This window comes from Balaenoptera acutorostrata, chromosome 1 (genome assembly GCF_949987535.1).
Source record: "Balaenoptera acutorostrata chromosome 1, mBalAcu1.1, whole genome shotgun sequence".
Taxonomy (NCBI): Eukaryota; Metazoa; Chordata; class Mammalia; order Artiodactyla; family Balaenopteridae; genus Balaenoptera; species Balaenoptera acutorostrata.
Genome location: NC_080064.1, coordinates 147,387,429 through 147,414,257, shown reverse-complemented (window position 1 = coordinate 147,414,257; position 26,829 = coordinate 147,387,429). Strand labels below are relative to the sequence as shown.

General features: G+C 39.4%; 1 long non-coding RNA gene across 1 annotated transcript; it reads left to right on the top strand.

Moving 5' to 3' along the window:
• The first annotated feature begins 2,431 nt into the window (after positions 1–2,431).
• Positions 2,432–26,829, top strand: LOC130707669 (uncharacterized). The gene is made up of 6 exons (XR_009007681.1): positions 2,432–2,483; positions 3,082–3,592; positions 19,019–19,088; positions 25,406–25,630; positions 25,733–26,026; positions 26,396–26,829. It is a non-coding gene; the product is annotated as an uncharacterized LOC130707669 (long non-coding RNA).

Below are 26,829 nucleotides of genomic sequence, written 5' to 3'. Positions count from 1 at the left end.
CCAAGGGGGGAAAACTGCGGTGGGGTGGGGATGGTGGTGTGCTGAATTGGGCGATTGGGATTGACATGTATACACTGATGTGTATAAAACTGATGCCTAATAAGAACCTGCAGTATAAAAAAACAAACAAAACAACTAATACTAAACTTTCATTGGGTTATTTGTATGGAAATATGTTAATATAAATGTTTCAGACATTACATGAAATTTCTAAAAATCTTATATTTGTATTTGTATGGAAATATGTATGGAAATATGTTAATATAAATGTTTCAGACATTACATGAAATTTCTAAAAATCTTATATTTGTATTTGTATGGAAATATGTATGGAAATATGTTAATATAAATTTTTCAGACATTACAGGAAACTTCTAAAAATCTTATATGTTCTGGTATAATGTTATAAGTAATAAGCCTAGTTATTACTTTAAAATGTATATCTCAGAAATAACTAAAAAAAAAAAAAAAAAAAAAAAAGACTATGATGATCAAGTGGTCCCCCTGCCTTCAGTCTTGCCTCTATTCCCTACACTGCAGCCAAGGTAATCCTTGTGAAACGGAAATCTAATTGTGTTGTTTCCCTACTCCAAACCCTACAACTGTCTTAGGATGAAGTCCAGTATCATTAGCATTTCTTTCAAGGCTCCTCAGGAGAGGTAGGTAGACACCTCCTTATTTCTGCAGGTCCATTTCCTGTTACTCCTCTCCCTGAACTCCAACATTTCAGCTCCCCAACCACCCATGACTCTCTCTCCCTGTCGGCTAATTCTCCTGCCCAGAACAAGGCTCTGCCTGCTCTTGGGCTGACCTCCTCCCGCTCAGCCTCAAGTTTCAACTCAGACATCACTTCCCCTGTGAGAGCGTCTCACAAGTTACGTGTTTATGCTGTGTGTTCCCACGGTCTCCTATTCTTCCTCTATCAGAACACTTCTTCTATTATTTATATTTGCTTTTTTAATTGTGTTCCTTTGCTGCTCCATTATAAGCTCCCTGAAGTCAGAAACCCCGTCTGTCCTGTCTTTCTCACCATTATATGCCCAGTGGCTTGAACATACTAAACAGTTAGTAAATATTTATTGGTTGGATGGGTGGATCGATGGATGGATGGACGGAGAGACAGATCATAGCACTTGAAAATGTCTCCAAAATAATCATACAAACTCTCTTAAATAAAATAAGCTGGATTACTCCATTTATGGATAGGAAGTCGTAGTCAAAAGGCAGAGGCCTACTGGTGGCAGACATTGGTGGACAGAGAGAAGCTGTCCCATCTTGGTTACAATGTTCTATCCACATAATGGTTAACCAGCTTCTTCTAGTTAAGGGAGTTTATTTGATTACTTTGGAGAACCAATTCCTACAGAGAGCAGACAGACATTCTGGTAAGGTTTCAAGTGACACTAATAATTCAGAAGGATAAATGGTTAGAGACCAGGAAGATAAAAAAAAAAAATCTATTTCAAATGCTCTCATACAGCAACTATAGTATTTCACTACCAGGTATCTTTGCATGCCATTATTTATAGAGGATTAATTTTATTTAGGGTTTCTTGAGTTACACAGCTTTTGCTGTGCTTTTCACAATCCCCAGTCAAAATTCTGACCTAGTTTGCCTCTTAACTGGTGCTCATCAAAGCAGGTAGTTTCCAGGATGGATGACAGCTTTGAGAAGATAGGCAGAGAACATTATGATCAACAATACGAGCACGATTTTTTTAAAAAGCACAATACAAACTGTCATTCTTAGAAGAGATATTTCTGAGTCTTTCTTCCCTACTGCCAAAGAAAAAATATAATCATAATGCAGTTAAATTCAAAGGTTGGGACCTTAAGACACATATTAGTCTCTTGTCACGATTGTGGTCCCAGATGACAAAAATTTCTCTAGAGATACAAGCTATGGCAATTCACAGACTTTCATTAAATGTACAGTCAGCTCCCTGATGCTCTCTTGAAGGACCTGGTTAGTGAAAACAAGGTCCCTAATTGAAAACACAGTTTTAATATTTACTTTCCAGGGAGTTGTAAAGGTACCATAAACAAACTCTAATCCCCTCTAATGTTTGCATAACTATTAGTCTTCTGAAATTATTAGACTTGTTCAGTTTTAAAATTTCACAGGTGTAGCACCAAATTCTTAATGGCTGAAGATTATTTAATAGGCAGTAAATCTCAGTGCAGGTGTATAAGAAGTGCAGCTATTTTAAACTTACTTTTAGAGTTCAACCTGTACAAGAAAATCCAGGAAGAAATAGATCATTACTATTTTGAGTACTTTCCTGTCACATTTCTTTTATCTATAGCAGAGCATGCATAGTATGTGGCAGGAACGTTTGTCAAACAGAACATTTTTTCTGACTGCCTCATGTGATGTGACTCAGGGTCCAACTTGCTGCAGTGAGAAGCAAGGGACACAGAGCAATGACAGGCTGAGGAGGTCACAGACACATGGTTCCTGGAATGTGCGTGATCCTTGACTGGTGAGTGTATAAGAGGGAGGTGCTGGGTCAGGGAACAGCTTTATCCAGACTGAGTACATGTTGACTTGATACCAGCAGTAGAGAATGTCTAGTCCCCTGGTTGGATCTAATTCTATGTGTGTTTGATCTGGCACAGACCTTAGCTGGCTCTACCCAAAGAATTTCCCCTTCTGGGCTTCTGGCACTGTGTTATTTAGAGACAAGACTCTAAACCAGCAATGAGTATAGAGATAACTGATCAAAACTTCAGATGATTTATAACTGAACTCCAGGTGAATAGGGTACAGTAAAACAAACAAACAAACAAACAACCAAACAAAAAACCCAAAAAAACCCCAAAATGAAACCAAAAAACCCCTGCACTCATTTAATCCTTCTTCTCATTCTTTTCAACGTCCCTTGCTTTATGACTGACCTTTCACACCCTCTCTTCTTTTGTGCCTTCCCCTCCACTCCTCTACCCCTCACCCTCTACTGATTACTCCCCTACATTATTGCCTATGTAAATTTAGGCAAATTTCTCAGCATCTTGGAATCTCAGTTTCTTCATCTATAAAGTGGGGTTAATAATATGTCTCCATGAATTTCTCTGCTGCAGAGCGCTTCCACAGTGCTCAACTAAATGGCACGGATCTCAAGTTCTCCCCTCTGCCAGTGCTTCTTCCTTGAAGACCATCCCCAGTCCTGGCTTATCGTTGGAGATTCCAGCTGAATGCATAAGGGCTCACTCACGGAGCACCAGCCACAATGTGCATGGGAAGAAAGAGGAACGCAATCCAAGAATAAAGGAGAAGGCGCTAACGCACTCTAAATGTGGGACTGCAGATCATGAGCTTGATTCGGCCTTTAAGACATTTCCTTTCACAGGCTGAGATTACAATAACAAGCGTGTACCCAGTTTCGTGCTAAAACCTTATTCATGAACCTGCAGCTCATCCGTAATGATGGAAGGTTAGACTCATTCCAAATAGAGGAGTGAGCTACAGCCACCTTTTGATTAATGAAGGACAGCTGATCTGATTTGGAGCTCCTCTGGGGGTCCTGCAAGACCATATTTCTGTCACATGCACCATTTTATCATCAGCTTTCCTGCTCTGAGGCTGATCCTGGTAAGAAGCCGTTAATTACTTTCAGTCATGCACATGCCATCAGCCAGCTGGGGAGATGGGATGTCAATCTGCCTCTTTTTTGGGAGGAGGGGGAGGCTAGATGGAACCCAAAACATCCCAAGATGCTATTTCAGTTGACATTTTCTGCTTATCTCCTCCTTGCTCTTCCTGTCTTCTCCTGATGCTCCAGATTACAGCTGAGGCTCTGGTAGTGCTGGTAAAGACATCCAGGCTTGAATGCAATGGGGGCAGCAAGGCTGTAACTATAATTAAGAACTCAAGTTCTAGGTAGTCCCTGATTAATTAATTCATTCAGTCCGTCAGTCAATAAGCATTCATTGTCTCTCCACATACCCAGGAAGCACTACATTCAAGCCTGTTCTAGGAAACTTACTTTTGTTGGAATAATTCCCAACGGTGGCTGTGTCTAAATATCCTGTGGAGTCTGGGGGTGGGAGGGTGGGGGAATGCATATTCCTGGGCCCTATTCTCCAAAAATCCTGATTCAGTATTTCTAGTGGGGTTCTCAGCATCTGTATGCAGATGTGCAGCACAATCCCTCCGTTTCATTACCATGTGCCTATCATGAATGTCTTCCTGTAGTCATACTGTCTTTGGTCACAAACACTATCTATTCACATTACTTAGCTAATCAGATAAACTTAGTCAGGACCTTTCCTCTCCTACAAGGAATATCCATCCACTGGACAAATATATACAAGCCCTGAGCCAGGAACTCAGTATATATCATATATCAATGATAAGCCCTGGTCCTCCCTCGGCTGTTTTCACAATGGTCTTCTGGAGACAATAGTCTTCTCATAGAATACACTAGAGGAGATTTTCAGACCAAGGGAAGGTAGTGCTTTCAGGGAGGTTTCCAAAAACAAGTAGTTTAGCTGCCACTTAATCTGACCCAAGGTAGAGCTAGCCTACACCAGGTTCCCATGATTCGGGGGGCTGGGGGGGGGGATCTTCTTCCTTACCCTCTTTAGAAGTAGCAGCCTGGAATTGGGTCTTCTGTTGAAGCACAGAAACCTGAATCCTAGAACAGACCATGACCTTAGGACACCCCCCGAGAGAATCTGAAAAACAGATCAGCAACTTCAACATAATCAAGAGACGGCAGAGAGCGCTGGATAAGCTTAGAAAGATGATTAGTTTGTGCCTGACTTAAATGTTCTGCCTAATTTTCATTATACAAGTTGACATATTTTAAATTTGAGATTATCTATGCCAAAATCTTTCTTCTTAATAATCTGGAGTTGGCCATATTACATTGTCTAAAGCATGTAATTCTTTACTATCCAACTCTGGAATGAACTACTGAGGAAAAATCTACGTGATCTTAAGCCAGAGGGGTCTAAATAAGTTTTGGATTTAAGCCTTTCATGAACACAAGGTTTTTTTTTTTTTTTTTTTTTTTTTTTTAAATATTTATTTATTTATTTATTTATGGCTGCGTTGGGTCTTCGTTTCTGTGCGAGGGTTTTCTCTAGTTGTGGCGAGCGGGGGCCACTCTTCATCGCGGTGCGCGGGCCTCTCACTATCGCGGCCTCTCTTGTTGCGGAGCACAGGCTCCAGACGCGCAGGCTCAGTAATTGTGGCTCACGGGCCTAGTTGCTCCGTGGCATGTGGGATCTTCCCAGACCAGGGCTCGAACCCGTGTCCCCTGCATTAGAAGGCAGATTCTCAACCACTGCGCCACCAGGGAAGCCCATGAACACAAGGTTTGAAGGTGGTGTTTTCTCAAGGGCACATCCATTCCTGTGAATCCAGAAAGCACTAGAGATACTGAGGTTGATATGCAGAGGATGAACAATAAATGATAGCAGAATTTAATTGTTTAATTCTGATCGAAAGGGAAAGATGGAAGAGAAACACCAAATTAGTATAGGCACTGGATAGAAGATTTTAAGAGTTGGAAAGTAAGAACCAAAACAAATGCCTGTTAGACTAATTGGAACTTTTAAATGAGCTGGAAAGAGTTGAACACATGTTATTTTGTGGTTTCTCATACCACCCCACCCTACCCTCAATCATTACGAGGCAGCAGTGGAATAACTTGATAAAGTAAGTTTTGCCTCACCGGCATATAACATTTTTGGTGAATGAGTAACTGGCTAGAGCGTAAAATCAGAACACAGACATTTCTTAAAAAGTCAAATGCTTTTGGAAAGTAACCTGAGGGTATCTTTCATGATTCCACTCACAGACTTTAGACTTCACCTGTTCCTCAGTTGACTGTGATGTGATGGCATCACATGGCTTAGGTGTGTCACAGGTTGCCAGCTGCACACACGGCGTTGGTCACAGGCTACAGAGCTGGGAATCAGGGTTCATGAGACAAAGCTCATTTCAGATATCTGCCATTCCAAATGTCAGGACAAGTAAAGATTAAACGGAGGGAAATTGGAGACAAAAAGAAAGGAACGGAAAACCTGACGTCACAAATGAAGACCAAGTTTATTTCTCTATTTATTTGTTTTATTCACTCTTCTGACATTTATCCCTTGACTTTTCTGTTTCACGTGTACATATACACACATATGTATGCATATTTATATACATAGATATACACATATACACGGTTCCTATATTTCTCCTCTTCCGCTATTAAAATCGTAATATCCATCCTATTTATGTGGGAGGAGCATGAAACAGATAAAATAACAAAATCACATTTTGTTGCAGGAGGACTACCGCCTGAGGACACTTAGAAGTTAGAGACCAGAATAAGTAGAGAGAGAAGGGTATCACAGTAATAAGGGAAAGTCTTCCAAGATACACTCAGCCAAGAATGTGTTTTCTTTTCCTTCTTAAATCCAGGGTGGTCTATAAAACCACTCTCATTAAAGCTTCAGAAAAAACTTTGACTAGCATTTTTGGTAGAGGGAAGGAGTAGGCATTTACAAGCATTTCCAATGAACTGGTTAACAGAATATATAACATTGGAGGAGCCTCCCATGTCTAACATTTCATACATTTGCTTGGATTCGTAAAATTGGAAATAGGAAAATAAATGACGGGAGGACCATAACGGTGAAACCAAGCAGAAAGCCTGAACTTTAAACAACTGCAGACTGAAAAATCAAAAGCTCTGTAACTATATGTGCACTCTAATTCTAAGTGACCAGTTTGATGGTGAACCAATGTGGAAAAGGGTTTGATGTGGAGCAGATGAGGCTCAAGAAGAAAACTAAAAACATGAGAATCTTTAGCCTAAGGGAAGATAGTCCCTAGCAAGAAGAGACTGGTAGTCAGAATCAAAACTATGGAACAATGGCTTGCCCTCCTAAACTTGCTTAGTTCACCCTCTCAAATATTGATGTCCTCTGTTACCTCTGGGAGGAGTTATCTTCAGCCCCATGAAACCCAAACCTGACCCTAGCTTCTCAAAAATCACCTGCCTAAGCTAACTGTGGGGTCCCTGCAAAGTGGTAGGAATCTGATATTCTGGAGATCCAATTAAGTTGATCGGGTATATATTTCTTTTCATAACATTGCCTGAGCAAAATCAAGTTTTGTTCACATACTTTCCTCTCAACTAGACCATGATCTTTTCAGGGAAAATTACTATGTCTTATTCATTCATATATCCCCAATGCACATAGTTGATGCTCAAAAATATTTACTGAATGAATAGACCAATGTGCCACTCAAAGCAAAAGTGGCTTCAAAGTAAACTATTGACAGTCATGTATTCATTCAGTATACATTTACTGAGCACCCAGCTCTTATGCTAACTAACTAGGGATAAAAAAATAAAAGGCAACACGTGCACTCAAGGAGCTCACATCTCAAGGGGGAGACAAGATCTATGATGGAGGGAGAGTGGAATAGAAAGAAGAGGGCAGACTCAGAGACAGTGAGGACATAAAACCAATAGGACTGGATACCTATTTCTCACTTAGATGGAATGAATGGATGGTAAGGAAATTAGGAGAAGAGCTTGATAAAGGGAGAGACATAAGAAATTCTAGTCTAAGGGGAAAAGCCATTCGAGAGAAAGGAGATAGTTGATATAGTGAAAACCCTCAAGGACCCCCCCCACAAAGTGAGACCCAAAGACAAGGTAGGTAATAAGTAAAGTATTCCTCCAATAATGGTAAGTCCTCTTTAAAGCAGCCTAGACCATTTTTAGCAACTCTGAGAACTTAATGTCTACTTTGATATATCTTCTGCCCATTGATCCTAGTTCCACCTATGAAAGCCACAGAGAATAGGTTAAATTCTTCTTCTATGTGATAGTCCTTTACATGCATGCTCTCCTTTCCTTTTAACTGAAGTTCATATATGATTTTCATACATTTCACCATTTTTCCCCATCCTCATGCCTCTAGATTGACTAACTGGGAAATGGAAACTCTAAGAGAATATGAAAGATAAGGAATCTGAAAATTATGGTTGGCGGTGCTAGGAGGTATGGTAATAGAAGAGGAAATATTACTCACCTACATGTTAAGCACTAGGTTAGGACCTTTTTATACAAACTAAAATGCCACAGGGATCTGAAGCTAATTCCATGACACCTTATTCTCCTCCTCCAGTTCATTACCATTTACTTTCTTATAAGCATTCTCCTTTATTAGGTCAGTTATCATGTCCTTAAAATATATTCATTCTGTTTTCTTTTCCTATTCTTTTGTACGAAACTACTTATGAAAATAATGTGTTGGGCAGTGAGATAAGTATTTCACAGTCTTTTAGAAATAAGATATACTTAAATGTGAGGCCACAAGCAACGATGAGCCAGCCCTATCTTTGGACATCTTAAGTCATCCAAACATTTCCTTTGTGGCAAGTTGTAAAGAAAAAAGAGTGAGTGTTTTTACTGTACCATATGCTGCAGTTATTTTTATACATCGAAGGTAAAGGAGTGGAGAGGTATAAATTCATTTTTAGATTTACATACATAGTATAATTAGCTTATAAAATAAGGAAAGACATTGCTCAATCAAGAGAGAAACAATTTCTTCTAGACATCAGAATCTATTTGGAAATTGTCTCTTCCAATTGGACTTTCATCTGACTCTCAACATTTCAGTCAGATATCTCCTAAATAACATACTCCTTTTCATAGGTTGAATAGCTTCAAATGAGGCTCAATTTACTCCTTGTCTCTGTAAAGTCATTCACTTTACAATTCACCTTTCTTATCATCTTGTCACGCTTTATGCTGACAATTTATACATGCGAACCCAACATTTCAGAATCAAAGACTACAGTGTCCAAACCAGCACCATCTTCTTCTCTTTGGGGTCTTGTTCTACATGTATAGGCCTTGAGACAAGGGTTAAAAAATATACTTCATCCATTATCAACATTCTAGGATCTTTTTTCCTATAAGGAGTTTTAGCATCACCGTGTTCCACAACTCTCTCTTTCCCTTTGAAGCAAAACCCAGCATAAACTGGACAAACCCCCAAAATAGGCTCTCCATTTCCTGCAGCCCCTGTAACCTCTAGCAGTCTAGTCTATCCCTGGGCAATGCATTCAAATCTCCAACTAATTATGTAATCAAATCTGTTTAAAATTCCATCCCTTGAATTTGTGTTTGGCAAAGATGGGATCACCTGTTAGTTAAATGAAACGCTTCCCCTAAAAATGCACACCGTATATTTTGAGAATATAGTGGGACCTTGAACTTGTTTCAACGAGGATATTTTACTCCCACTCCCATTCTACCACACTTTCAACATATTATCCCTCTTGAGTTTCATATTTATATTATCAAACAAACAACATATCAATTAATATCTAGCATTTTGCATCTAGCACATTCTCATCAGTTCCAGTTAGCTTGTGGCTCATTTCATTGTACACTTACTTCTCCACACTACTAGACAAGTTTTGTTTTTATAGTATTAAAAACAAAACAAAACAAAACAAAACAAAACAGGGCTGCTGTCAAACGTTATATAAGGAAATGGTTTCCTTGACAACCATAACCACAAGCAAGTTGTTTGAACCTCTTCCTCATTGCACGGTTTGTTTAGTTACTAAAATATTTCAGAACATTTTGATGCAGAGTCAGGTACTAAATACCTGAATGTTTAGAACCAGCTGGAAGCAGAGCAGGTGATAAACTATCCAAACAGTTGTAAAGTATTTAACGCTAACCGTTTTCAAGTATTAGAGTTCAGCCTCGTGACACAGTCTCTAAAAGGACATCTGTTGAAAGCTTGATATTTAAGATCCAGAATAAATGGATCTACCCCAAAGACATAATTAAAAAAAAAATAGTAGCTAGAAATGCCAAAGAAGTGAAAGACATTGTTTGATATGGAAAATGACATTTTGGCTGTATTAATTGCCAAATGTAAATTCTGTAACAGAAAAGAGGTCAGCTTCAGGGTTATCAGTAGAACTCCAGAAATTTGGTCAACAGTGCTCTTAGGAGTATGTCTCTTAACAAATTTAGACACAAAATAGGGAGTATCACTAAAACAGTTACTGAAAAATTGCAATGTAAAGAAAATGTCTCATAGCTCATAAGATTAAAAAAATCTCTATCTCTGGAAAACTCCCAAACTAAAAATATTTTCCCATATATCAGTTTTTCACCAATAAAATGGAAATATACAGCTTGCAAGGATTATAAAAAACATTAGAAAAATCAATAGGAGATTGCATACAATGTGATTAGCATCCCGACATAACACTACGAACAAGAGCATATAACCCCTATACTGTCCAATTCTCCTTCTGAAACCTGTCAAAGACAGAATATAATAACACAGTTTACTTCACTCCCAAACCATTCTGAATTTGGGGATGTCTTCAGACTATCTAGAATCAGAGTAACTGGACTGAAATAAATTATATAAACAGTTATGTTTGTGTTCATACGTGTTTATTAAGAAACAACTGTGTGAAAATATGGGTCAAAATTTAACTAAGGAGGACTTCCCTGGTGGTGCAGTGGTTAAGAATCCACCTGCCAATGCAGGGGACATGGGTTCGAGCCCTGGTGTGGGAAGATCCCACATGCCATGGAGCAACTAAGCCCGTGCACCACAGCTACTGAAGTCTGCACGCCTAGAGCCCGTGCTCCGCAACAAGAGAAGCCACTGCAATGAGAAGCCCGCGCACCGCAACGAAGAGTAGCCCCCGCTCGCCACAGCTAGAGAAAGCCCGCGTGCAGCAACGAAGACCCAATGCAGCCAAAAATAAATAAATTAAATAAATAAATAAAAATTTAACCAAGGAAAGTAGTGGAAACTCTTTGAGAAATTGGAGCTGTGGGTCCCCTGACAGGCTGAGAAGCAGGTGGAGAAGACAAATAGAATTTTACTTTCAAGCTCTGAGAGAGTCTTTGAATTTAGATATGAATTAAGGAGCAGGGTTGGGGAGGCAGGAAGGAAGAATGGATGGAGGGAAGGAGACAGGGAGGGAGATAAGAAAGGAGGGAGAAAAAAAAAAGAAAAGAAAAGAAAGAGAGTTCTGGAAAGCAGAGATTCCAGGTACCATTCTAAGGCAGTTTTGAGAACAGTGTCAAAATGAAGCCAAAGAGATTTATCTGAGGCCTAGCCATAAAAGGACCTCAGTTCTCCATGACTGAGAGCTTAAACGTTTTTACATAATTACATTCTTAACATACTGCTCTACAGATATAGAATGTTAGAGCCCTTCCATTCAGCCATGTGTTGGAACAGAACCAGAATGGTAAGGAGAGCTTTGGCACTGTCACAACCCCTCCTTGGCCCCCTCCTTGGACCATAAAAGGCCTCTGCTCAGGTGGCATCCATATTTGAATTCTCAACATTTGCCTGAGGAATTCTGTCTGATGGGTTCTAGACATAACTGGCCACAGAGGAGTGTGCATTCCAGGAGGTATTTGTCAGGCAGAATCTCATCAAACTCATTGCTTTCAGTACCTCAAATGCTTGCTCGGGAAACATCATTACGGAGCCTTGCCTGAAGGACAGAAAATCCAGACATTCCTCTGCACACTCTAAAATCTATCTTTGGAGTGATCCAAGCCAGTAGAGATCTTCATATCTAGATGGTCTCATTTAGTTCTTTCCCTCTTTTGATGAATTTTATTTATTTTAGTCTTAAAATGTATATATATCTGTAGTTCACTTTGTTCTGTAAAAAAATTTAAGATAGGAATTTTGTTAAATTGAACTGTGGAATGACACCATTAGCCTTTATTTGAGGAACATTATGGGAAACATGTCTATGAAACTCCTATCAAGATACTATTGAGAATGTTATTCATTATATTTCAAAGTGTGCTCCCTAAGAAGACCCCCTGGAAAAAAATGCCCTCTTGCTTTGGTACAAAGAAGTGTTGTACTTCTTTTCTTATGGACATTGACTCATATAATAGACCGTATTTCTCTCTGGGCACAGAGACTTGTGGCCTTTGTCCATCATACAGAACCTCGCAGCATACATTTTTGTGGATTCACTCCTGGACTCATCATTCTTTCCCTCCTCCTATTTTCTCTGCATTCAAATATTCCCACTTTTAAAATTTTTGAATTAGTTAATATTCAAAAAAAGTACCACGGGTTAGGACAACGCATCTCCTCCCCACAGATGGAGAGAGGCAAGCGCACTACATTGGGGTAGGACAGGAATCCTACCCATGCAGACCCAGAAAGGAGTCTGAGCCTCTCTTCTCCCCATCGAGAAAGAGTACAGTAAAATCACAGGCCACCATCACCAGCCAGACCATCTCATCCATGGGAGGGTAACTTTTAGGGAATGCATTTTGGAGTGTCATGAAGTACCACTCAGTTCTCCTGTACAGTCATAAAATAAAATACTCAGCACTTTTTAAAAATGAAAATAAGAAACTAGAGTTCATGATTAGGATGAAATATTTACTTTATCCCTTGGATAGGATGGAGACAGCCTACTGCCCTAAAGGATAGTGCTGGCTTCCTCTGCTGGCTTTGTAAGTGTCTGGGCACGCCCATGCCTGCAGCAGAAGGAATCAAATGAGAAGACCGTGATAGAAGCCAGCTCTTCTGTAATTCCTGGGGGGAGCAATCCTCATTAACCACCTAGAATGGGTGTAGCTTCTTCTAATTTCTTTCGGCTCTACACAAGGACACCCCTCACTCCCTAAAACTTTGACTTGGCTGTTAACTTCAGCCTCTCTACTTAACTCTGCTCTGGTCCTTTCCTTAACCCACTATTTTTACTCACTGTCCCCAAGGTTCTATACCTGGCATTATACACCTGGCCTAGGTCACCGGGAGAACACATCCATCCCCTATCCACAGTTACTCCCTTGAGCTAAAGTGAACGACATTTCCTGGTTTTAAAACTGAAAACCTCACATCCTTGGAAACCTCTCAGTCCCAGGCAAACAAGGATAGCTGGTCACTCCCAGTCTACACTGAGCACATAGGAAGTTGATGGCAGAAATGGAATCTTGTTTATTTTATTCCTTATCTAATACATGAGTAGTAAAAAAGACAGCTCTGTGAGCAAAAATCACAGAACTAAGTTATCTAAGCATGTATGAGCAATATGGCAATAGCTATAAAACTTAAATCTCATTCTCCTCACCCTGCACGCTTCAGAAATGGCTCTGCTGCCTTTTACCACTGTATGCTTATGTAATATAATTTTTAAATTGGCCCAAGGAAAATGAGGTAAGACAGTATATCTTCTATCTAAAAATAAACAAGGAATTCTTGGACTTCCCTGGTGGCACAGTGGTTAAGAATCCACCTGCCAATGCAGGGGACATGGGTTCGATCCCTGGTCCAGGAAGATCCCACATGTCACGGAGCAACTAAGCCCGTGCGCCACAACTACTGAGTCTGCGCACCCAGAGCCCGTGCTCCACAACAAGAGAAGGTACCGCAGTGAGAAGCCTCCGCTCGCCACAACTAGAGAAAGCCCACACGCAGCAATGAGGACCCAATGCAGCCAAATATAAAGAAATAAAATAACTTTATAAAAAATAAAAATAAAAAAACAATGAATTCTAAATCCAAATAGAAATGATTTTCGGATAATTCAATTTTATCACATCTCCATCTCTCTCCTCTCCCTTTCGTGTAAATACAAGAGCTGCCTATGAATCTATCTCAAAAGACAAAGGGAAAAAACAAAACTCTGTGCCCAGGGAAACCTGATTTTACAAACCAGGAAGTGATCAAATTTCCAAAACATAATTGCCATAATCCCTGATCAACAGAAAGGGCACTCTAGAAGTACAAATAGTCAATATACACAATAGGACTCACATCTTGCAAATTAGTCACTGATCCTTTATGCATTTCTTAACTCACCCAGTCTCAGAAAATGTGCACATAAAGACTCTTGTTTACATTACGGTCTCAATTGTGAGTTTTTAAGCAACCAACAGGGCAATCTATCCACATATGTTCATTACGACCCTTTCTAACAAAGAATATTTCCTTAAACTGTTTCAACAAAAAGAAGTTAATGCATAAGCATTTCAGAGTTCTGACTTTTTTAAGTTTGCATACTTGTTGATATATTGGAGAAAAGATATACTTAGTGTACATTGGAATTGAGAGTCAGATTAATCCCATCCAACATACATATAGTCCTACATCTAATTCTGGAGGTAATATAATCATTCTGTCATGTCTGATGGATGCCTGAATAGATTTTAGGATTTTGAAAGTCTCAAGTTAAGCTTCTAGTTTATTCCTCTAAATCTCCAAGGCTTTAGATAAAAATGATCTCTTATATCTTCACTATAAGACTCGCATATGAAACTCTCCAGCAGGAAAACATCCTTAAAACTAGATATATTTTATAATTGATTGTGTGTCCACATTACCTGAATATAAGACACCAATGCTGAAGCTGCTTTAAAATAACAATAGGAAAACTGGTTGCCAGTGGGGAAAGCCTCAGAGATATGAAGGTCAATTTACTGCAGACATTTGTGATAAAAGGGGAAATCTGGTCGTTTTTCTTAAAGGAAAACGAGTCAGACATGGCAAATCTGTTGGCACTAAAACCTAATACTATGCCTACTTTAAAAGAACAACACATTTTAAAAAATAGACTTTACTTTTTAGAGTAGTTTTAGGTTTTTAGAGGAAAAAGAGAGAGAGATTTCCGTATACCCCTTCCCCCTACACATACACAACTGCCACCACCATCTAACAACAGAGCGATACATATGTTACCATTGATGGACCTGAACTGACACATCATCATCACCCAATGTCCATAGTTTACATACAGTTCACTCTTGGTGGTACACATTCTATGGGTTTGGACAAATGTATAATGATACGTATGCACCATTGTAGTATCATACGGAATAGTTTCACTGCTCTAAAATCCCCTGTGCTTCACCTATTCATCTCTCCCAACCCCTGGCAACCACTGATCCTTTTACTGTCTTCACAGTTTTGCCTTCCCCCCAAATGTCATATAGTTGGAATCATATAGTACGTAGCCTTTGCAGATTGGCTTCTTTCACTTAGAAATATGCATTTAAGATTCCTCCATGTCTTTTCATGGCTTGATAGCTCATTTCTTTAGAACCACACTTTTTTTTTTTTTAATTGAGCTTTCTTCCTTAACTTAGAACTGTGATGTCCATGGTTAGAGGTAGAGTTTGTGTTTTAGAAATCGGTAAACATAACATATTGGAGTAGGTAAGCCCTGGATTTAGAGACAGCAGTCATGGGTCCAAGTTCCAGCTCTGCAATTTACTAGAATGAGACCTTGGAGAAGTCACTTAACCACTGAGGTGAGTAAAGATTGAACATAAATAGGCTTAATTTTCCATGAGGAAACTTGGCTTAAGATTGTGCCCGAAAGGTGTGTCCTTGAAATGGTGGTCAAACACTGATCTAGTCAAATCTTCTATTTTGCTAAGTGAAACAGTGAAATGAACACACATAAGAAATAGGGAGTTACTAAGTTTGAGGGAATAAAAAGAAGATAGATCATAAAACTGCTCTGGAATTCTAAAATAAATTCAAGTTATACTTATACAGTGGAAAAAAATATAGCCAATAAAAATCACGATTTAGGGTATGGAAGATTTTACTAGTAGGGGATCACTCTCATAAGTAATTATGGGGGAAAAGAGATATAAAGATGCATATATAGAATTATACTAAACCTGTTGCCCATCCATAGGATCATAAATGAAGGTGGCTAAGGAAATATACCAAAATGCTTATCAGTGCTTATCTCTGGGTAATAATTATAATTGTACCACCCAGGGTTTCAGCAGAAAAGAGATGAAACTCTTTAAGTAATTTAAGGAAAGTTTATTAAGGGACTCTTTGCAAGATATAGGTGCAGAATGGTACAGGTTCCCAGAGTAGACCCCATTACCAGCCTACACTGGTACAGGCTGGGATAGGAAGTGGTTTCCTGAACATGTAGAGAGAGAATTCTATTAAGGGGGCCGCTTGGTAGGAGCTGTGCCCTTCAATCGAGGCCCACAGCCAGCTGGCAGCAACCCCACAGGGAGGAAATAAATAACCCAACCTCACTCACACTGGCAAAACCCAAGGGGAAGTCAGAAGGCAAGGGGGGCCTTTGGATGCAGGTGAGCCACCCAGGCGCTCCGCAGCATGGAGAAGGATAGATCTAGAGAAACAAACAGGGTGGTTTAATTTTCCTTTTTTTTCTTATCTGAATTTTCTATATTTTCTCCAAGGAGTATGTAAAACATGTATTCCATAGCTTTACGTTTCTTTTTCTCCTGTGGCATTTCAAGTTTGTCATTCTTTGCAGACGTGTGGGTGAAAAAAAAATTGAAAATAAACAGGAGAGAAAATGAGAAATTATGGAAAGGCTAACCTGTGGAGTGATGCAGGGGATATAAAGGACGCACTTGGTGGCTAAAGAAAATAGGCGTCTGAGGGTCACTGCCCCAGCTCCACACTGTATGCTCATTAAAGACTAATAGTAATAGAAATAATAGTAATTTTTTTGCATTTCATTTTTTTTTAATGTTATTGAAATAATAGTAATTTTAAGGGAAATTTTAAGGGACTTTCCTGCATCTGCTTTGACATACACAGTCAGCCCTGAATGGAAACATCATTTCAGAGCTGCCAAGGCCCTTTTCAGCATCCAGAAACCACTTTGTCTTCTCTTGTCTCTCATCTAAACGCATCTGCTTTCAAACCCCAAATGGGAATTTTTGCAAGTGTACCAGATCGAGTACAATCCAAACCTAGCAGATCTTACAGATGCGACCAGTTTCAGTACAAGCAGGGGTCAAGCCGAGCAAATCACAGTCACTGTCTAATTGCATGCAGGTGAAATTGGGAATAAGTTGTGTGGTCTCCACCTCCTCAGAGCTCAGTTCTGTAAGGCTAACACTCTGTTCTTCAAAAGTCCTCGCTATGGGGCTTCCCTGGTGGCGCAGTGGTTGAGAATCTGCTTGCCAACGCAGGGAACACGGGTTCGAGCCCTGGTCTGGGAAGATCCCACATGCCGCGGAGCAACTGGGCCCGTGAGCCACAATTACTGAACCTGCGCGTCTGGAGCCTGTGCTCCGCAACAAGAGAGGCCGCGATAGTGAGAGGTCCGCGCACCGCGATGAAGAGTGGCCCCCGCTTGCCGCAACTAGAGAAAGCCCTCGCACAGAAACGAAGACCCAACACAGCTAAAAAAAAAAAAAAAAAAAAAAAAAAAAGTCCTCGCGATGCATCTAGGACGCCTATGCCCATGCAGTAGAGGGGAACAGTAGATCTAGGAGAGCCTGGCCCTCTGCAAGGACTCCCCAGTGGAGGCACGGCTCCGAATGGCTTCATCTGTGTCAGGCAGGCAGGGTCCCCTGAGTTCATTTCTCCCATCACAGTCTGGTCTGCGGCTGCTCCCTTAGCAACCCTGCGGCTGCTGCCAGCAGTCATGGGAACAGGAATTATGACCTTCACCTCAAACTGCAACCCTGAAAACAAAAGCCACAGAACCACCAGCCTCAGCAACATCTAATTTATGGCTGAATTGCCTGCCTGTATATTTCAGACCCCAGGCAGCCCCTGAGTGAGGTAGGCAGAGGGCTACTCCACTAAAGGGGCAGTGGGAGAGCCGGAAGTCCCGAAGCAGACGTCCAAACCTAAATCAAGAAGAAATCTAAGGGCAGAGAGAATCAATGCTGGTCTTTGGCAGGTCTGTGGCTCTTTAATTTAACAGATCCCTGACTTGACAGTACAGTCAATGCAAGAGAGGTGAGGGTGGTTCTCAACAAACAAAAGCCTGTTTCAATTGTAAAATCGCAAATAAATGGTGGCAACTATTAGCATGGATTATTAGCTGGTAGGTACCTCTGGAGATTTCAAGCCACTAGGATTTTCTAGAAATAGTTGATTTAAGACAAGTTGGGGAAGCACATTGTGTGAGAGTTTCTCTAGTGTAACTTAACTTTCCTATTAAGGAAAACAACTTTAGTAATTTGCATTGAACCATTTATATGCAATCAAGAGTTACTCTTCCTTTCAATGGCGTATAAAAATAGATAGCATAAATGTTAGAGCTGGAAGAGACTAGACAGCACTGTTTTTAATTTGTTAAGCAAAGGAACCCTTTTTAAAAAGATAAATCTTTCATGCAACCTCAATATACCTAGAACAGATGAGAGAAATATTTTATTGACATAAATTTATAAGATCACATTTCTCTCCAACGCTATAAATTTAGTCACTAAGAGCAAGGAAGTTTTCTGGGTGAACGTGATCTGGATTTAGATATGACTTGCAGACATATCAGTTCTAGACTCTAATTTTTTTTTTCGTATTTTCTTTGCAACTACTTTTGAGAGTGATGACAGTGGCTCCCACAGATAAATTGCTGCCGACAGTGAGGATGTTTTGTAACAGCTTTTCTCTCTCTTTTTTTTTTTTTGGTAACTTTAGGGCATTCTATCATTAAACAGAGAAAATGAAGTTTCCTCCCAAAGTCTTCACTAAAACAAGCTAACACTGGCAATGTTTTCAGAAGCTGTGGTCTCCAAAGAGTTAAAAGATTTTTAAAAAATGATTGTGGTGTGTTCTTAGCAAAAGTCATCTCTTTTTCCTTCTCTTCCTGGGTATACAGCTCAACCACGTTTGCCAGCCTTCTCTGGAGCCATTTGTGTGAGGTCTACCTAGTGAAATGTGAGCAGAGCTGATCCGCGCCACTCCCAGACCCCGCACCTGCAAACTCGCCACAGGCAACCCTCCAACCCTTTCCTCAGCAGCCTGCTGGCTAGAAAGAGCTCTGAGGATCTAGAGAAGAGGATGAGGCCCCAAAGTGGGAGGAGGCTGGGCTCCTTAAGGACCATGTAGAAGGCCACTTGCAGACCAGGAACATTTTACTAGACTTGGAATAGCAAGTAATAAACTTTAACTGTGTTAGGCAAGTAAGGTTTGGAACGTTGTTATGGCAGCTAGCGTTATTTACTCTTACTAATATAATGGTTAAGGTAAATATGGAAATAATATTTGAATCATATGTTCACAGGACCCCTGAAGCACCCATCCAGAAGCCATGATTGGAGAACTAGAACTTTGATCCAAATTTCTACAGAGAGGTATGTCTTCCTTGGTACAGGACAAAAAGAACCCTCACTCAAAGCCACCAAAGCATCAGGAGGGCTTTTAGTGAGAATACTAATATAATCAAGATAACATCCATTTTTATGCAGTACTGTGAGAGACTTAAGACTCTGTTCCCTCCCACCGTGAACCGTTATAACCCTGGCACACCTACCCTCCATAAATCTCAGAAGACTCACCTGCTATACCTGACACACTTGAAGGTATAAGATAGATCAGGACTTCCTTCTTCTAAAAAATTCCTATAACAGAGGGACACCTTCTCTGCCGTTTCACTCCTAGTGAATTAGCCACGATAAGAGGGGAAGCTGGGGATAGCAAAAAGACCAGCCAACACAGAGAAGGTCCAAATTCAAATCCCACGCCCACTTCTTTTTCCTTAACCATTTTATTGAGGTATGATTGACACACAAAAAGCTGTACATATTTAATGTATACAAGTTGGTGAGTGTAGAGATAAATACAAAACCATGAAACCATCAGTACAATCTATGCCAGAAACCTATCCATCACCTCCAAAAGTTTCCTCCCAACATCTTATTTGTTATGTTTTATATGTGTGGATAAGAACAATTAATACAAAATCGACCCTCTTAGCAAATTTTTATGTGTACAATACAATATTGTTAACTATAGACACTGCTGTACAGTAGATCTCTAGGACTTATTCATCTTGCCTAACTGAAACTTTGTACCCAAAGCCCCTCAGAGAGCAGGGAAGAGAGGAGTTCACTCTAATCTTTGTTTCTGAAATAACTCTAGCTGAGAAAAAAATTAGAACAACTCCCATATTTCCCATTTCCCAAGCCTCAGTGATAGGAAGGGATAGGAATCTAGATGTTTAATTTTGCTTAGTGCTGTTTTTTCTCCTATAAAATCAGAAAAAGCCTTTATCAAGAATTGCACAAAAGTAGCAGGATACAAGAAATCTGTTGCATTTCTTTATACTAACAATGAAATATCAGAAAGGGAAATTTAAAAAAAAAATCCCTTTTAAAATAAGAAAATACTTAGGAAGAAACCTGACCAAGGAGGTGAAAGGCTTATACACTGAGACCTATAAAACATTGATAAAGGAAATTGAAGATGATTTAAAGAAATGGAAAGATATCCCATGCTCTGGGATTGGAAGAATTAATATAGTTAAAATGGCCATACTACCCAAAGCAATGTACAGATTTAATGTGATCCTTATCAAATTACCAGTGGCATTTTTCACAGAACTAGAACACCTAGTCCTAAAATTTATATGGAACCATGAAAGATGTAGAATTGTCAAAGCAGTCCTAAGGAAAAAGAACAAAGCTGGAGGCATAACCCTCCCAGACCTCAGACAATACTGCAAAGCCACAGTAATGAAAACAGCTTGGCACAAAAACAGGCATATGGATCAATGAACAGAATATAGAACCCAGAAATAAACCACTCACCTACAGTCAATTAATCTTCAACAAAGAAGGCAAGACTAGACAATGGAGAAAAAACCATCTCTTCAGCAAGTGGTGTTGGGAAAGGTGGACAGCTGTATGTAAATCGATGAAGTTAGAACACTCTCTCATACCAGACACAAAAATAAACTCAAAATGGCTTAAAGACTTAAATATAATACATGACACCATAAAACTCCTAGATGAGAACATAGGCAAAAGATTCTCTGACATAAATCATAACAATGTTTTCTTAGGTCAGTCTCCCAAGGTAATACAAATAAAAGCAAAAATAAACAAATGGGACCTAATCAAACTTATAAGCTTTTGCACAGCAAAGGAAACCATAAACAAAATGAAAAGACAACCTACAGACTGGGAGAAAATATTTGCAAATGATGTGACCGACAGGGCTTAATTTCCAAAATATACAAACAGCTGATACAACTCAATAATAAAAAACAAACAACCCATTCAAAAAATGGGAAGAAGACTTAAATAGACATTTATTCAAAGAAGACATACAGATGGCCAATAGGCACATGAAAAGATGCCTGACATCACTAATTATTAGAGAAATGCAAATCAAAACTACAATGAGGTATTACCTCACTCCTGTCAAAATGGCCATCATTAAAAAGTCTACAGATAAATGCTGGAGAGGGTGTAGAGAAAAGGGAACCCATCTACACTGTTGGTGGGAATGTAATGTAGGCTGGTGCAACCACTGTGGAAAACAGTATGGGGGTTCCTCAAACTAAAAACAGAGCTGTCATATGATCCAGCAATCCCACTTCTGGGCATATATCCAGAGAAAACTATAAGTCGAAAATATACATGTATCCAGTGCTCATAGCAGCACTATTTACAGCAACACATGGGAGCAACCTAAATGTCCATCAACAGATGAATGCATAAAGAAGATATGATATATTTACACAATGGAATAGTAGTCAGCCATAAAAAAATAGTGAAATAATGCCATTTGCAGCAACATGGATGGACCTAGCGATTATCATACTAGGTGAAGTAGCCAGAAAGAGAAAGACAAATACCATATGATATCACTTATATGTGGAATCTAAAATATGACACAAATGAACTTATTTACAAAACAGAAACAGAATTACAGACATAGAAAACAAACTTATGGTTACCAAAGGGGAAAAGGGGTGGGGGAGGGATAAATTAGGAGTTTGGGATTAGCAGATACTAACTACGATATATGAAATAGATAAAAAACAAGGTCCTACAGTATAGCACAGGGAACTATATTCAATATCCTGTAATAAACCATAATGGAAAAGGATATGAAAAAGAATATATATATATATATATATATATATATATATATATATATAAAACTGAATCACTTTCCTGTACACCAGAAATTAATACATTGTAAATCAATTATACTTCAATAAAAAAAAAAAGTATTGCACAGATACACCCATGGCCATCTCAGCAAGAGCATCTTCCAACTCAAGGCTCTCCCACAGACATTTCTCGGAATCATCTTCTGTTATCCCACCACAGGTTCTGCCTTGAAAAATTTTTTTGGTTCAAACATAAATACACTGTGAATGCACCTTCCTCCTCCAAATCCTCTCCCCATGTAAGGTTTATTTCCAAAAGGTGGTTTCAGAGGAAAGGAAAGGGCAGAACAACGCAACCACACACATATGCGTTAACACGCCTCAACTATCCCCAACTCAAAAATAAAGCGCTGTTAATTGAGCTTGCTTCAGAACATCAAAATAGTTACTAAAAGGGAACAATTCTACAAATCAAGAGGGAGAAGAAATGCCTAAGAGAACAGATTCTGATGAGATTTGCTTCTGTGTGCACTGGCAAAAGCAACTTAACCAGACAAACATCAGCCTATAAATAATGGCAATCACTCCCAGGAAACCGGTGATTCTGTAGAGGAGTGGTTTTCTTTATTTGGCTATCATTATTTTCCAAGGGTCTTGTTATTATATATAAAAAGAAACCAGAAGCTAGAACTCATCAGGGACTGTTTATGGAAATAGCTGCTCTGAACCCAGCCTTGAAGATAGGTCCACAGAGTCTGTCAACTCCCCCCAGTTAAAACGCTGCTTGCAGTACAAAAAAAAGTATGCAATTATATGCCACAAAAAAATATGCTGTTGTGACAGAAAATACTAATTAGATGTCTGGGGGGAAAGAAGTTCTGTTGTGGAATCATGAAGGAATGTTAAATACTCAATGCGTGAATATACTATAAATACAGAAGGAGGTGAGAAGGTGAAACAAACACTAAATGCCACAAGAAAAAATAATTTGTAAATATTTCTTTTGCGATTAAGTTAATGCTTTAAAAAAAAAAAACAAAAAAAGTTGTTCCTTGATGGTATAAATAGCTAGAAATGCAAAACGAAGACATCCCCAGAGAAGAGACTTTAAATGCTAATTAAGGGAGCAATTTTCATATAATATGAAAATTAACATTGAGAAAAAAGAAGAGAAAGGACAAATGAAGTAAACAGGAAATTTTTTCTTTGAAATATTGACGAGAAAATCTTTTAATGTAGTTTCTATACAATATAAATTACATGTAAACAATATTTCTGATAACTGATAATTTTTTGTTTATTTTTAGGAAACATAGTCCAACATTTACAGCCAATTTGCTTTTTGGAAAGTCTTACTGGAAGGAAGAGTTATACCTACCCAAAGCCTCAAAACCTGCTTTACCCCTTTTAACCTTGAATATAACACTTTACAGACTGAAAACACTCCATCACTAGAAAGCTTAATTAAAAGATTTCCAAACTTTTCCCGGAAATCTAGGGAACCATGATTTCAAGTTAATATCTTCAGAAATTTGGTGTTAAACTGTTACCAAAAAAAGTATGTATTGTATTTCAACTTCCCCTAAATACAGAGACGCAAAATAAAATTAAATCCATGATTCCTCACAGCCCTCTGAGATTATATTCACATCCCAGATTCACAGTAAACTACGGCACACAGGGTAACCATCCCCCAAAATGACAGACTCCAAGCTGACATACACAAAGCTCTAAAAGAAACTTTACTTGAAAAGCAGGTGTTTCCAGGATCCCAACACCAGGTCATTCAATTTAAGGTCTAAGGAAATTGAACTTTGGTCAGCAGGTTTTTGTATACTTATCTTATTGTCCATCAATCAATCATGGGTGGCACGTCATTCAACAAATATTTATTGAGCACTTACTACGTGTAAAGTATTCTTTTAGGCACTGAGGTTAGGATGATGAACAGGGTCCACATTCCTTCTTTCCCAGAGTTTACAACCTAAACTAGAGGTAGAACTCGAGAGAGGAGAAGGAAATGTTTCCTAACTGGAGGCACTATTGGCACTTGAGGCCAGACAATTATTTGTGTTGTGAGATTATCCTTTAGTGGTAAGGCGCATGTTACCACTAAAAGCCAAGATCAGCTCCTAGTCAATGGTGATAACCAAAAACATCTCTCCACATTTCCAAATCTCTCTGCGGGTAGGAGATGTCTTCAGAAGTGCTTGGATGAAGAAAAGAAGCTTTCTGTGCAAGATATGAACTCTCCCATCTGGGAAGGTGTCCCAAATTCAAGACAACCTAGGAATTCAGAAGCAGTCCTAATAGAGGTTGACCCTAAAAGAAAGGAAGGGTCTTAATGACAAAGTTATTTAGCATTTCCTAGCATTCCTTATTCATTCTGCCTTTGTGCTACATCTCAGGAATTGAGAGAAAGGGCAAAAAGATCAACTTCCAGGCTAGGAACTCCTGAAAAACAGTGAGATAGTAGATTACTGTAAATTCTGTTTGGGATTTGTATTTGCTTTTTTTGCTACATCTGTATATTTGTAGCGATTCTTACATGCTCTGTGGCAAAAGAGTGATGCTTTGCAATTTAAGAAAAAGTTTTGGGATCTAGACCGCTAAAGTATCATATTGTAAGTCACTTTGATTCATTTAATTCTTTTTTAAATTTAATTAATTTATTTTATTTATTTATTTTTGGCTGTGTTATGTCTTCATTGCTGCGCACGCACTTTCTCTAGTTGCAGCGAGCAGGGGCTACTCTTCGTTGCGGTGCGCAGTCTTCTCATTGCAGTGGCTTCTCTTGTTGCAGAGCATGGGCTCTAGGTGCGCTGGCTTCAGTAGTTGTGGCTCATGGGCTCTAGAGCACAGGCTTAGGAGTTGTGGCACACAGGCTTAGTTGCACTGCGGTATGTGGGATCTTCCCAGGCCAGGGCTCGAACCTGTGTCCCCTGCATTGGCAGGAAGATTCTTAACCACTCTGCCACCAGGGAAGCCCAGATTCATTTAATTCTTAAAAGCTAACTATTTGTTATAAACACTGCTGAATTAGAAGGTTTATCTTAGTGTCCTTTCCTCAGTTTTTTCACAGTTGGTAAGCTAAAGTTTGCTCTTTGGATAAATGGCCTTCAAATATAATATCCTGAAATTCGGACTCTCAGGCATGTATTCATTTTGAATATTTGTGAATAATTTATTTGTTAATGAAAGGAGACAGGTAAATTTTTTCTTAAATGCATTCTTCTAATGAATAACAAGGGCTATTTATATTTAGGAAGTTCATTCGGTTTTGCCTTGTTTTTGATGGTTTGTTTTGCTAAGAAAAACATCTAGAGTATTGTGATGGTTTTAAAATATGTCCACAAATTCTCTGATACTCCTCTCTTTAAGAAGTAAAGCTTAATTTCCATCCCCTTGAGTGTGGACTGGAGTTAATGACTCACAGCTAGTGCACAGCATATAGCAAAAGTGACAGTGTATATTTTCCTCAACTAGATCATAAAAGATGTTGTGGCTTCCTCCTTTTTCTTTGCCTTGGGTCACTCATTCTGGGAGAAGCCAGATGACGTGTCATGAGGATACTCAAGCAGTTCTATGGAGAGGTCTACTTGGTCAGGAACTCCTGTCAACAGTCGTGGAAGCAAGCCATCCTGGAAGAAGATCCTCCAGTCCCAGTCATGCCTTCAGATGACTGCAGCTCCTGCTGACATCTTGAGTCAAACCTCATGAGACATCCTGAGCCAGTACCATCTAGCTAAGTCACTCTCCAATTCAGACCCACAGGTACTATGGGTTAAAATGTTTGTTGTTTTAAGCTGCTAGATTTGGGGGCAATTTGTTTCTCAGCAATAGATAAGTAATTCAAGTTTGTACTTTGATCAACAGGTCTAAATAAAAACCTAAAGTTCCAAGGTTATTTTTAACTCTCCACATCACAAACAAGTGTAACTCAGATGTCAGCATCAGCATCTGTCTTTCAGATGTCTAGATCTAATTGACTCTGCTCAGAGCCCAGTCAGTTCCACAGCTGTGAACTCTGAACTCCACTCTGTGGCATCAACCTGGACACAAAGTACTGACCCTTGCCTTCCAGACCTCTTTTTCCACCTAACCAGAGATTACCAAGACATTCTTTCCAAGTAAATACAGTGTTCTGTATTTATCTGGAAAGGAATTGAGGTAAGTACAAATTTCTCCATCTCATCATTCAATATTTTATTGGATTTTAATGCATGAACCTATAATCTCTGAGTCAGACTAACATCAACATATCCTTAAGTACCAGACCCATTTAGTGGAACAACACCCTCATGCCACAAATTTTTAATGTGTGTGATAGACAGTTTCTAAAATGGCTCCTAATGATCCCCATTTCCTGGTATTCATGTCCTGATATAATTCCCTCCCCTGAGTGTGGGCTGGACCTAGTGACGTGCTTCTAACAAACAAAATGTGACAAAAGTGCTAGGATGTCACTTCTGAGATGAAGTTTCAAAAGAACTCCGGCTTCTATCTTGCACACCCTCTCTTGTTCTCTTACTCGCTCAGCTGATGAAAGCCAGCTACCATACTGTGAGTTGCCCTATGGAAAGGCACATGTGGCAGCGGACAGAGGGAGACCTCCAGCTAACAGCCAGTCAGCAACAGAGGCCTTCAGTCCAGCAGCTCACAAAGAACTAAATCCTGCCAACAACCACGTGGGTGAGCTTGAAAGCAGATCCTCCCCTTGTCGAGCCTCAAGATGACTGCAGTTCCTGTCAGCACCTTGGCTGCAGCCTAGACCCCCACAATGTAAGGATAATAAGTGGTTGTTGTTTATGGTGCTAAATTTGGGGGTAATTTATTATGCAGCAATAGATAACTAATATAATATGGAAAAAAATTACTTTTAAAACATACATTATGAAGTGCATGACAGTTATGTGTTTCCAGAGCATACCTAGCACAAAGCGCTAAATACTTATTGAACACGACTTAGTAAA